The sequence below is a fragment of the Triturus cristatus genome, chromosome 8 (genome assembly GCF_964204655.1).
Source record: "Triturus cristatus chromosome 8, aTriCri1.1, whole genome shotgun sequence".
NCBI lineage: Eukaryota > Metazoa > Chordata > Amphibia > Caudata > Salamandridae > Triturus > Triturus cristatus.
This window is the reverse complement of record NC_140591.1, coordinates 117,061,928-117,075,583: the sequence shown is the minus strand read 5'-3', so window position 1 is coordinate 117,075,583 and position 13,656 is coordinate 117,061,928. Positions and strand designations below refer to the sequence as shown.

Genomic DNA, 13,656 nt, shown 5'->3' with positions numbered 1-13,656 from the left:
TGTCAGCATGTGTTTATACCTACTAGGATGAACTACTGACTCCTACTGGTTTGAAAGTCCTGGGGTACGGAAAATATGTGAGGTATTGTCTAGAGTCTCATGGTGCTAGGCTGAGGTGCTGCCGGAGTCGGGGATGAAAGCGTGAGTCCAAACTGTGTGTCATATGCTGTGAAGTCATGTGCTCTGGCCGCTGTGCCACATCTGTCAAGTAGTGTCAGCATGTAGTTATACCTACTCGGTGGAACTTTTGATTTGAACTTTGTAACTTGTGTATGGTGCTTAGGTGGTCTTATACAGGGAGGGGAAAGGTAAGTTTGCGCGTATCAAATCAATACGGTATTTTGTAAAGCGCAAACTACTCACCCCTATGGGTCTGAAGGCCCTCGAAGGCCGGCGTGGAAATGATGTGAGCTATTAAGTGAGCTATTGCCCAGAGTCACATGGTGCTGAGCTGAGGTGTTCAAAGGTGTCCTTCATAAGCATTTCCAAACCTACCCCAGTCAATGTGCCTAGGTCATTTCCACCACAATGCACAATCATGAGGTCAGGGTGTGGAAGATGCAAAGAGGTTTTAACCAAAGGTAGCAATTGGTGCAACTTCAATCTTCTCTGTGTAAACCATTTAATGTCCACATTTTGTAAACCTAGGTCTAAGTCAATACGTCTGTGTTCTGCATACCTCTTGCACCTGAAAATATAGCTATGTCCTACGACCCACACTAGCATTTTGAAGGTATGTTTGGAAGGTATGGAAAGGTGTCTGTAGCTCATGCAGTTCCTTGGTAGAATAAGAGATATGTTTAAAGATGGGGAAGTACTTTTTTTTGCCATACAAAACGATACGTGATTGGGAGTTGAAAAGCCTTCTTTTTTAAAAGTAGGGTACACATTCATTTTGAGGAAAAGCATCTTTGTGATTGGTTAAGAAAAAGCAGTTTCAACGTGGAGTACATATCATAGGATAGAATTTGCTCAACTGAACCACAGCTGCTACTTGCATTTGGAAGGCACTGTTCGAACTTGAAACAATCGTGAACTTTTAACCTGCACGTGCCGTTAAATGTTGGAGAAAATGTTGCAAAAAAATATCGTTAAGTTTAAAAAAATTGATGAACTTTTAACCTGCATGTGTTGTAGAATGTTCTAGAAAGTGAGTTGATAGAATATGTTGCACTTCTGACTTCTGTGTGTTGTTGAATATTATAAAAACGGTTTATATGGAAAATTAAAAAGAAACCAATTGAGAGAAGTTTTGAAACCTAAAAGAATCAATGAACTATTCTAATTTGTTCTTTACATGTGTTTATGTGTGGAGCAACAAAAATATAGACACAACAGCACCAGGAAGAGGAAGAAGCAGGGACGGGGGGAGATGGGCAGAATGGCACACATGCACAATTAAGTACAGCACAAGTATAGACAAACAATGGCCAAAATGAAACACACCAACAAGGAGCACAAGTCACACAACCCGCCAACATAACACCACTGAACGAGCATAGAAGTGAAAACCATGCTGCATTCATACAGAATGTGTACAAAGGCCAGTCGTTGGTGTTGTGGGATGTCTGCGACGGTGGTTATGATGGATGAGATGCCCAGCACGTGGCACATGGGCGAGTTCACTGTGTGTTACATTGCCAAACAGCTGCTTCTCCCTCCCACGAGCCCCCACACTTTTCTACGGTGCGCTGTTGTATCTCGTGCACTTGTACGGCACACCATTGTAATTCCTATTCGCGCATGTCCTGCTACATTCAAACTACACCATCACAGTGCCGTTTGGAGGTGGTGCATGGCACTTTACAACATCGAGTACTGCGGCTTTTGTAGCAGGCCACACCAGAACACAGAGACACACTTACTGCACTGCCTGTACACGGACATGTCCGAGACACCCTGTTCCCATTGCCAGATAGGCACACCCCTGCGCTGACCTGTGTACTCCGGACCAGCACATGCCGGTTGTGCATGCAGGAGGATGCGTGCGTAGCTACATGTCCAGGCTCACTGCCAACACTGAGGTGACAGCACACTGTGATGTTGCAGGGCTCGTGGCTATCATGCTAAGACAATGACCACAGGGACACACTTGCTCAGATGCGGGTTTGGGGGTGTTGGCGGTCCTGGAGTTGTTGCGATGAGTCTTGTGGCCCTCATGGGTATCACTGCATCATGCTCATTGATTCTATGGCACCTGTGGGTGTTCTGGTGTGGCTATTGGCTGTGTTCCGTTTCATGGTGCAGGTAGTCGTCCTGCTTAACAGCAGCAGAAAGCAGGTGTAAAATACCGGGTGCTAACATGGCTTATCGCCGGAATTTGTTTTGTATTGCAGTTGGTGTGAAAGTTGTGATGTGATTTTTTTCGTGTGCAGAACAATATACGAACTGAGCAGTGTATCTCGTCAAGATCTAGCACTTGACGCACTATTCCAAATCAATATAAATACAATGAGAGTTCTTAATTGATTTTGTGTGTACACTGTAAGTGCAGCCACTACCTCAATGCAATTCAATACAGGTTTTTAGTATTTAGAATAAATCGCAAAAGTGCACCTCGCGGTTTTTTGTACGGGAACGGCTAGTCTGCATTTCATTATCAGCACTTTAATGGAAGTAAAGTTGAGATAAATCTAACACACTATTCAGTTGGTTGGTGTAAACTGAAGACATCACCAGTATTCCCACAATAAGTGCCTCAAAATTTAACACCATGGTGGACTCCATCAAATAACAGTAATAAGAACAAGAAAGAGTCACACAGCAGTGAAGAGAACAACCAAAAACGTTATTATTATTATTTTTTTAACTTTCTTTTTTTTAAAATATATATGTAAACGATAACGAAAAACTATTTGCAAAATGTATTTCTTATCAACATATACATAAATGATAAACTAATAAACAAAATGTAACAAAAATAATAGAAAACAAGAAGGCGAAACACTCCTGTGGGGACCATGGATGCCGACGACAGAGCCTGGAAAATAAAGCACAAAATAAGGACGTGTGTAATGGGCATATCAAAGAAGAGAGGCACAGAGAAACAGAGAAGGAAAAAAAAGCCAGAGAGAAAAAGAGTGGGAAAGAAAGAAAGGGAGTGAGAAAGGGAGAAGGAAGAGAGAGTTAGAGGGATAGAAGAAAAGAAGGAAGAGAGAGAGAGAGAGACTGAGAGAGAGAGAGAGATACAGAGAGAGAGACAGAGAGAGAGACCCTGCCACCTCTGCGACTCCATGAGCAAATAATTACATGGTGCCACCGGAGTGTGCAGCAGTGGGCACTCCACGTGCCCGTCAAAACTCCGCGCATCCCAGATATGTCGCTGAGTCCTGAGTCATGAATGGCGGAAACAACATCAGCTTCTCCGCGGATCTCACAGATATCGCTGAGTCCTGAGTCATGGAGGAGACCACATCATCTTCTCCACGTCCCAGCAGATCTCACCCATGTCATTGAGTCCTGAGTCATCAATGGCGGAGACCACATCAGCTTCTCCGCGGCCCGGCAGATCTCACACATGTCGCTGAGTCCTGAGTCATCGATGGCCACATCAGCTTTTGGGGCCACTAAGTCTGTGGAACTCAAGTGTGTGCACGTGGTGGTAGGCCCCTGATGGCCATATGAAGTTTGGGTGGTACTAACCCTTGGCATCTGAAGTCCGCGCCAAGGGGGTGGTCGGCCCCTGATGGCTATTCAGATCCGGGTGCGACTAACCGTCTGCGCAACTTTTCAAAGACTCTTTATGGTTGAGACACGTGGAGCGTCCGCCATCTAGTCAGCACTGGCAATAAAGGATGTGACGTTGTCGATCGATTATATTTGCGTGGTCACATGGCCTGTGAGGCATGTGCCGGATGGGTGTGATGTGTGTGCAAATCTGCCCTGAGGGAGTGGCCGTGAAATGTTGAGAACTAGACTACTGACCTGCACACCAACAGCGAGTACGCCTGCGACAGGTAGCTATGTGGGGCCAACGTCAGAACGTAATCGCAGTGGCTTGGCGTGGCCTACGACGGAACCGGGTAGGGATAACTACAATAATACGGACTGCTCGTAGTACTGCGTCTGTTAGTCGAGTGGACGGGCCGCAGCTGGGGTGCGAACTGTTTGTAACTCACATTACATAAGCATTGAAAAACCATTTTGTGATTCAGTCCGTCAGCTGGCTTTTTTCCGAGGCATTTGTGAAAACATATCGGAGTTCTTTCTGTGATAGATACCCCGTTGACGCTGCCTCTCCCCACATCAGCAGGTAACGCACACTCTTCCCACATTATCATCAAACTCCAACAACCTTCTTGGGCCTGGAAGTGTTCCTGTGCGGTTGGACAAAGAAGAATCTTAGTCATGTATAGATTTACATATCAAAAAAATTATTTAAAGAAAAGAACGACAAATAAGACTGAAGGGAGTCTGGTGCTGTGGTCGCTGCCACGAAGTTGGGGTCACTGCCATTCAGGACTCAGGACACATTTACACATGGGATTGGCTTGTGTTAAAGAGGGTTACTGGGACTATGTGTCGCCGGCCTTGCATATCGAAATATGCGTCACTGATCGAAGGGAGTGTGGTGCTGGGGTCACTGCCATGAAGGACTCAGGACACAGTTACACATGTGGGATCGGCTTGTGTTAAAGAGGGTTAGTGGCACCAGAAGTATTGAGACTGTATGAGCCTGTGATGATGCTTGGTGTGGACGGGCCGCACTGGGAGCAATGTGTTTTGGCTACTGGACTGCGTCATGTGGAATCAGGACTCTATCTGAATTGTGAGGCGTGCTGACCGTAGTGTAGGCCAGAGATAGCGGTGAGCAAGGGCCCACAGCCACATGCATACGTTGGTGGCCCCACCGGCCTGCGTAGTGGAGGTTCAGTGGCACCACGTGTCGCCGGCCTTCCATATGCAAATACCCCTCATTAATCGAAGGGAGTGTGGTGCTGTGGTCTCTGTTACGAAGTTCGGGTCACTGACATTCAGGACTCAGGACACAGTTACACATGTGGGATCGGTTTGTGTTGAACAGGGTTACTGGCACCATGTGCTGTTGTCCTTGCATATGGAAGTATGCCTCACTGACGAGAGGGAGTCTGGTGCTGTGGTCACTGCCACGGACTTGGGGTGACTGCTATTCAGGACTCAGGAAATAGTTACACATGTGGGATCGGCTTGTGTTAAAGAGGGTTAGTGGAACTACGTGTCGCCGGCCTGGCATATGGAAATATGCCTCACTGATCAGAGGGAGTCTGGTGCTGTGGTCGCTGCCACGGACTTGGGGTGACTGCTATTCAGGACTCAGGACACAGTTACACAAGTGGGATCAGCTTGTGTTAAAGAGGGTTAGTGGGACTACGTGTCGCCGGCCTTGCATTTGCAAATATGGCTAACTGATCAAAGAGTATGCTGCTGTGGTCACTGCCATGGACTTGGGGTCACTCACATTCAGGGCTCAGGACACAGTGGCTCAGGACACAGTTACACATGTGGGATCGACTTGTGTTAAAGAGGGTTAGTGGGACTACGTGTTGCCGGCCTTGCATATCGAAATATGCCTCACTGATCGAAGGGAGTCTGGTGCTGTGGTCGCTGCCATGGACTTGGGGTCACTGCCATTCAGGACTCAGGACACAGTTACACATGTCGGATCGGCTTGTGTTGGACAGTGTTAGTTGGCACCACGTGTCCAAAATTCAAATTGTGAGGTCTTCTGCCCGCAGTGTAGACTGCAGAGTGTTCATTCGTACTTGAAAATGAATTTGATCATTGTACTAAAGCTATAACTGATATAAAAAATGTTCAACAAGAAAGGATACTAAAAGGATATTATGTAGATTTGAGGCCTGTAATAGTTACTTGCCTAGTGGACTCTGTAGTTAATGAATGAAGAAATCATTTTCATTGTGAGCCCTACTGAGTGCAGTGTAAGCGTATGATGAAAAGATGAAATAAGTATAGAATACATTGACGAAGTGTTGTATTTTCTGAGTACAATTTTGTTAGAAATTAGCATTTAAAATTGGAATTGCGAGCTGTACTGCCTGTAGTGTAGACTGCTATTCCATGTTAGTTTGCATTTGAAGATTGATTTGGTCATTGTAGTAAAGCTACAACTGATATAAAAAAAGAAATCTTGAAGCGAGGATACTAAAAGGATAATATGTAGGGTGTAGGACTGTGATAGTTAGTTGCCTACTGGAGTCTGTAGTTGCATATGGAAATACCCCTCACTGATCAAAGGGAGTGTGGTGCTGTGGTTGCTGCCACAGACTTGGGGTGACTGCTATTCAGGACTCAGGACACAGTTACACATGTGGCTTGTGTTAAAGAGGGTTAGTGGGACTACGTGTTGCCGACCTTGCATATCGAAATATGCCTCACTGATCGAAGGGAGTGTGGTGCTGTGGTCGCTGCCACGGACTTTGGGTGACTGCAATTCAGGACTCAGGACACAGTTACACATGTGGGATCGGCTTGTGTTGAACAGAGTTATTGGCACCACGTGTTGCAGCCGTTGCAAATATGCCTCACTGATCGAAGGGAGTCTGGTGCTGTGGTTGTCTCATGGAGTTAGGGTCACTACCATTCAGGATTTAGGACACAGTTCCTCATGTGGGATCGGCTTGTGTTGAAGACGGTTAGTGGCACCATTTGTCGCCGGTCTTCCACAGTGTAGGCCAGAGGTAGCGGTGTGCAAGGGCCCACAGCCACGTGCACACCTTGGTGGCCCCACCATCCTGCGTAGTGCAGGTTCAGTGGCACCACGTGTCTCTGGCCTTCCATATGGAAATACCCCTCACTTATCTGTCTGGTGCTGTCGTCGCTGCAATTCAGGACTCAGGACACACTTACAGATGTGGAATCGGCTTGTGTTGAACAGGGTTAGTTGGCACCACGTGTCGTTGGTCTTCCACAGTGTATGCCGGAGGCAGCTGTCAGCAAAGGCCCACAGGCAGGTGACGTTGACTTGAGCTGCACAGATTGGGAGCATGTGGTCTTCTTAACCCATTATAGTGTCTTACACAATTTGCGTCGCTACTAATCTTGAATTGTGAACCGTGTAACCCCAGTGTAGGGCGGAGGCAGCGGTCAGGATGGGCGCACATCTACGTGGCGATGATTTATGGTGCAGTGAGTTAATAGCACCTGAAGCACACAGCGTGTGCGCACCGTGCGATGATGCGTGGTCTGGGCGGGCCGCACTGGAAGCAAAGTGTCTTGCAAACTGGACTGCGACATCTGCAATCACCACTGCATCTGAATTGTGAGCACTGCTGTCCGCAGTGTAGATCGAAGGCAGTAGTCGTACAGACATAAGTCTGCGGTGCTGTGCCGCTGGGTTCACAGGGGGCCTGTGTCAAGGAGGCCCGCAGTTATGGCGGCAGCCACATGCCAGTGTGAGGGCTGCCGCTGTGACAGACTCGTTGGTCTTCCCTCAAGTGAACCACGCCTAGGGCCTGGCCTATTTATTCATACTGCTACGCTGGAGTGGCGTACGTTGGAGCAGCCCACTCCGCTTCCGCTTCCAGGGGGGGACAACACAGCTACATGACCGAGATCTTCCCCACTGCCTGAGGTAACATGGTTGCGTCCACTGTGCACTACACTACACGTATCAACAGTATATCTCCACATGGAGAGGTTTGTGCTTTGCAGAGTGAGGTCTGTGCAGCACATCAGCGTTACACTTGGCATTGTGTGCTTTATTGTTGAAGGGTGACTGGCCTCCTTCATATATAGTTGGTTGCCACATCTCCCAACATTCAGCTATTGTGTGGCTGAGGGGCATGGTGTTTTGGGAAGGTCCGTTGTCCTGTTTTGCGCTGCCTTGGTGGAAGTAGGGTGGGTGGTGCGGGGGGGAGGTTCTGGTGGTGGTGGCGCTGGGTGTTGTGGGCTTGTTGCGTGTCGGACCTGCATGATCAGTAGCTCTATCTCGTGTTGGTCTTTAGATGTGGCTGTGAGTTGGGTCCAATTCACGGAGTAGATAGTCGACCTCCTTACACCAGTTAAAGGTTAATGTTAATTTGTTACTGCTAACTCGGCTTTCCGCCTGCTTTTTGGATCGCATTGCAGATATGGCTGGTCGTTAAAAATATGGGGAAGTGGTTTTTTTGTGTTTTTTTTGCACGGGAACACCTACTTTGCATTTCATTAGCGTTAGTTGTGGCTCTCGTTTGTGGCAATTTTGTTGGTGTAAGGTATTGATGGAAGAGTGGTGAGATTTGCAGTTTTCACCAAGTTGAAAATGGGTTGATAATTAAAAAACACAGAAAAAAAGATAGGTTTAATGATCATTATAATTAGAAATTAGCATTTAAAAAACCTTTGAAATTCACTGAAAAAACCATAGGATTCAAGCACGTTATAGTTAGAAATTAGCATTTAAAAAACCTTAGAAATTCACAGAAAAAAACATAGGTTTCAGGCACGTTATAGTTAGAAATTAGCATTTAAAAAACCTTAGAAATTCACTGAAAAAACCATAGGTTTCAGGCACGTTATAGTTAGAAATTAGCATTTAAAAAACCTTTGAAATTCACTGAAAAAACCATAGGTTTCAGGGATGTTCTAGTTAGTTGGACATTTCCCTCATAGAAAACCATAGAAATTCCCTTGTTATAGATAGTTGAGCTAACTATAACTCGTGCCCCCGCAATGCACTGCTGATGACGTCACATATTACATCATTCATGACATGGTCAGTGACATCACTGATGACAACTCAAATGATATCACTGATGACATCCACTCTAAAATACATAGTATAATATTCGAAACCATGAACACACCAATACCAGTTAGTACATATCCACTCACTAATTCCTAGGTTTACACACACATCCATTCATTCACCCATACAGTCACTCATACATACAGTCAGCCATTACTATAGCATTATCATATCCAGTCACTTATCTATACAGACACTCACACACCGCCTCTCATTCATAGAGTTATTCACACACCTAGTCTGTAATGGAAATAATCAGTCACACTTTTATTTACTCAACTGTACAGTTATACACATACCACGTCACTTATTTATACATATACTAACACACACTTACACTCTAATACAATAACTAATACAAGCACACACTGATCCATACAGGCACTCTCACAATCACTCACTCTCACATATAGTCATTTATACAGTCCAACACTCATATATATACTGCCTTTCACATATGGAGTTACTCACACATGTACCACTGAGGCATCCATTTACTCACCAAGACACTCATACACACACTCCCCAAGCCATACAGCCCTTCACAGATACAGACTCGAACCCATATACCCAGTGAATTATCCACTCACACATCTATGCACAGAGTCACCCCCCCACCCACCTACTCAGGCACCCATACAAGCAATCAATAGCTCATATAGATGTGTGAATGTCTGTATCAGTCGCTAACACATGAATTAAGCAAGACACAATTAATCACTCACTTATACAGTCAGTCACACACCTACTTAATCATCCATCCTGACTCTTATACACCCATTCATTCTTCAATACACCTTGGCATATATATATAAAACATATTTACATTTTATAGAAACACACATTCACTGGATGATGTCATCAGTGATGTCATTGAGATGTCATCAGTGATGTCATCAGTGATGTCACTGACCATGTCATGAATGATGTAATATGTGACATCATCAGCAGTGCATTGCGGGGGCGCAAGTTATAGTTAGCTCAACTAACTATAACAGGGGAATTTCTATGGTTTTCTTTGAGTGAAATGTCCAACTAACTAGAACATCCCTGAAACCTATGGTTTTTTCAGTGAATTTCAAAGGTTTTTTAAATGCTAATTTCTAACTATAATGTGCCTGAAACCTATGGTTTTTTCAGTGAATTTCTAAGGTTTTTTAAATGCTAATTTCTAACTTTAACGTGCCTGAAACCTATGTTTTTTTCTGTGAATTTCTAAGGTTTTTTAAATGCTAATTTCTAACTATAACGTGCTTGAATCCTATGGTTTTTTCAGTGAATTTCAAAGGTTTTTTAAATGCTAATTTCTAATTATAATGATCATTATCATCCCTGAAACCTATGGTTTTTTCAGTGAATATATATATATACACACACACACGCACACACATATGTATCAAAAGCTTATTGAATCAAAAGAAGACATTCTAATAAACACACTGATAATCCCATTCATTCTCTGATGCACAGTATTTATTTTATTTATTTATTTGAAAAGTTTTATATAGCGCTGGCTAGACCTGGAGGTATCAGAGCTTTTTACATGAGGATCAGTGAATTACAGGTTCCATAATTACATAGACAAGTATAGACATAGGAGAAAAGAAGAAACATGAGATTACACAATAATGTGAGATTATTAGCGCGAACACACGTGTTATGGGGAGTGATGAGGTAGAGTGGGAATGGTAAATGGGGGTAGAGAATGCAGGTAGGAAAACACAACGGGGAGGCAGGGAAAACTATGTTCGATGTCCGGCTGGGTAGGTGCCGGCCGAGGGGTGAACCAGAGCCAAACTCCTCTATAGCTGCATATGACAGCTCCACCGGGCATTAGCCAAAGTTGCTCAGGCGCCACTGCTTAACATGAGGATCAGCAAGTTACAGGTTACAAAATTACATCAGTTACAGCAGCCAAGAATAAACATAAGGAGAAAAACAGTGATTACACAGGAGCAAGAGATATTAACGTATCAGCTGGAAAGGGGAGGAAGCCACAGGATCACGGAGGGAGGAGGTGGTGGAAGGAAGGAAACCAAACGGGGAGACAAAGAAAAACCTTGTCCAATGTCTGGCTGGGTAGGTGACGGCTGAGGGGGTAAACCAGAGCTAAACTCCTCTATAGCTGCCTAAACAGCTCCACTAGGTATCGACCATGTTGCTCAGTCTCCACGGTAAGTACAATATTCATGGTTTCTGCCCGGGGGGCCTCGTCATGGCTCCATCTGCCGTACAAGTCCCGTTGTTCCTGGGAAACCCTGAGCGTAATTCAAGCATTAAGTGGTGCTTGCTTCGTGGCGCTTGTCCAGCTGGTTCCTCAGACTGTGCTGCAGCGCGTTCCATGCCTCCCTCAATAGCTCCTGTGTTCTAGTCTCGATCAAACAGTGAGGTGGGGTGATGTTTGTCAGGCTGACTCTCTTTCAAGGCAGGCTGTTTCTTGCAGAATATGGTAGGATCTGAGTCTCAATGACCTGAGCCTCTCCAATCCGTTAAAGCTGTGGACTCTTCGTTAAGGCTAGGCATGCAGCAACATCAGAAAATGCGGGGGCCCGGGCCTTTCATCAGCAGGCAATAGTAGATCACTGTTCTCGGGGCTCTGTCCCAGGCAGCCGCCATCTTAGAGTCAGTCAGCCCCGATCTCCGGTGTTCACGGCTCGCCCGCTCTCAAGACCACCAGTTTTATCACCCAGTGAGTTTCTCCTGCTCTTCCCCTTTTACAAAGGCTCACCGGTATGGCAGCTGTTCCTCCTAAATTGGACTCAGGCTGCTCCGTTCGGTCTCACGTAGGCTTCTGGAATCGTGGCCGAGTACCGCCCTCAAACTTCTCCAATCTCTGCTGAGGACATCTTCTCCTCCGATTCCAGTGCTGCGGCCTCACGTCCTGCTGCGTCCTAGAACCGCTGCTGGGCTTGGGCTCACGTTTGTTAAACAGCAAGCGCTGCCGAGGAGCACACCGCCATCTCGTCTCTCCATGGAAGTCCACCAGACAGGAAAAGAGCTGGTTATCAGTTGCTGAAGCGGAACAACCCGCACAACGAGCGCTGCCTTCACTCCACCCGCAGGACTAAAAAAATGCAGCGAATGCGGTCTGTGATACGTGCACAGTCTCAGGCTTGCGAACCCTCAGGCAGACCAGGGGGCAGCGGATGTAAAACGACGAAACGAATGCAGCCTCTGGACCGCGTACACTCAGGTTGATCGGGAGGCAGCGGGTGTAGCTAGCGATGTGGTCAGCCCTCTCCCGCGCCGGTAAAGGGGATGGGGAGTGAGCGGCAACTCACTTGGAATCGCTGCAATGCCAATCGGAGGAAATGGACATTTGCGTGTCCACCAGCAAGCACCAGGAACTCCCATGCCGATAACTCGATCCGCCGTCCCTAGAAGAGCGCAGACAAGCCTCCCCCAGCAAACCTGCCGGTAACCATCTCTGATTCACACCCTCCGATCCGGACCGCACCAGTGAGGCAGATTTTGGGCAAGCTCCAGGCGCATCGACCGAATCCGTTCGGTAAGACTATCCCAATGGCCCTCGGTCAGGCCTCCGAGAAGGGGGATCCACATCCTGTGATCCCCATAAGGGTAGATGAGGTTTCGAAACGGCATCCGCTGTACACCCAAGCCTCCCTTTCCGAAATGAGACCCGAGTAAAGGGTGGATGGGTGGCAAAACAGAGATATTCACTTACAAGTGATCCCAAAACCCAGAACCTCAGCAGGGAGCTCCAGCTCATCGGCCATCTTGACAGCCATAGTAATATACTTTTATTTGGAATGTTCCTGACTGTTTTTTGTTTATCCGCTACCTGTATTATTAAGTTGTGTAGTTGAGTAGCACATCTAAGACCCTAAATAATTTTGATAAAATGATTATGTGAGATAAGATCTGGTTATGGGTGATGTAGTCCATTAGTTGTTCTATGAAGTTGGGCTTGAGTTTTGGTGGGCTGTGAATCAGATGCAGATAGGTTCTAGTGTATGGTGCTCCTAAGATGAATACTTTTTCACATTCAAAAAGTTGGGTAGTTCCTTGTTGGCATTTATTGCAGATTTTTGGTTAATTGTGTTTCCTACTTGTTCCTATGGTCATACTGATTCTATATCTGTTTACATCTGTGGTTGTATTATGTTTTCTTGCTTTTTGTACTATGAACTTTATAGTATGCTCTCTATATGGCTATGTTCTAGGTCTTAAATTTTGCTGCTACCTTGGGGGGAGGTTTCTATAGAAGATCTGTCAAAATATAAGTGCCGTATAAAGGACACAATATAATATCCTGAATATGGAGAGGCCTAAATGTTGTGTTCTTCTTCTGCTGCTGTAGTTAATTTGTTTTAATATCAGTTTTAAGTCTATGATTGTATTCTTTTACTTTTCATATGGCCATGATATTCTGATTGATTGTATGCTGTACGTTTATGGTTTTTATTAAGTCACACAGATTTCTGAGTTTTTAAAAATGATGACTAAACCACCATCAGAATTAGGAGATCAGTCTGCTCTGATGATGTAGTTTCCTGCTCAAACTAAGGAGTCCATAATCGACCGTGAAAGGGCTCAGCCATGATTCAATGATGGTTAATGACCCGCACCATTAATTCTCCCATAAGCTCTAGTTGTCTATCTTTAATATTTATTGTGAGTAAATTGTAATTTAGAGTTTCTTTTCTATGAACTCAGGGACTAAATTGATACTTCATGGCACAGTACACAACAACCAGAATCTGTAGCATTTGAAGCAGTTATTAACACGCCTCATAAACTCTACTAAATCTGCATCTCAATGTTTCTTTGGCCCCAGAAACAATCTTGCAGCTCAAGATCAGTCACCAAAGATCCTCTTCACAAATAGAGATATTTAGCAACTTTTACATACTTGGAGTAATCAATGCTTATTATACCAGATTGAAAACTCCCTCCCATGCAATCCTGCT

At 45.3% G+C, this 13,656-nt stretch overlaps 1 protein-coding gene across 7 annotated transcripts in view; it reads left to right on the top strand.

Moving 5' to 3' along the window:
- The window catches only part of TEX55 (testis expressed 55), a 460,108-nt gene that overhangs the window by 146,761 nt on the left and 299,691 nt on the right, over window positions 1-13,656 (top strand). The gene's annotated exons all lie outside the window — the stretch shown is intronic.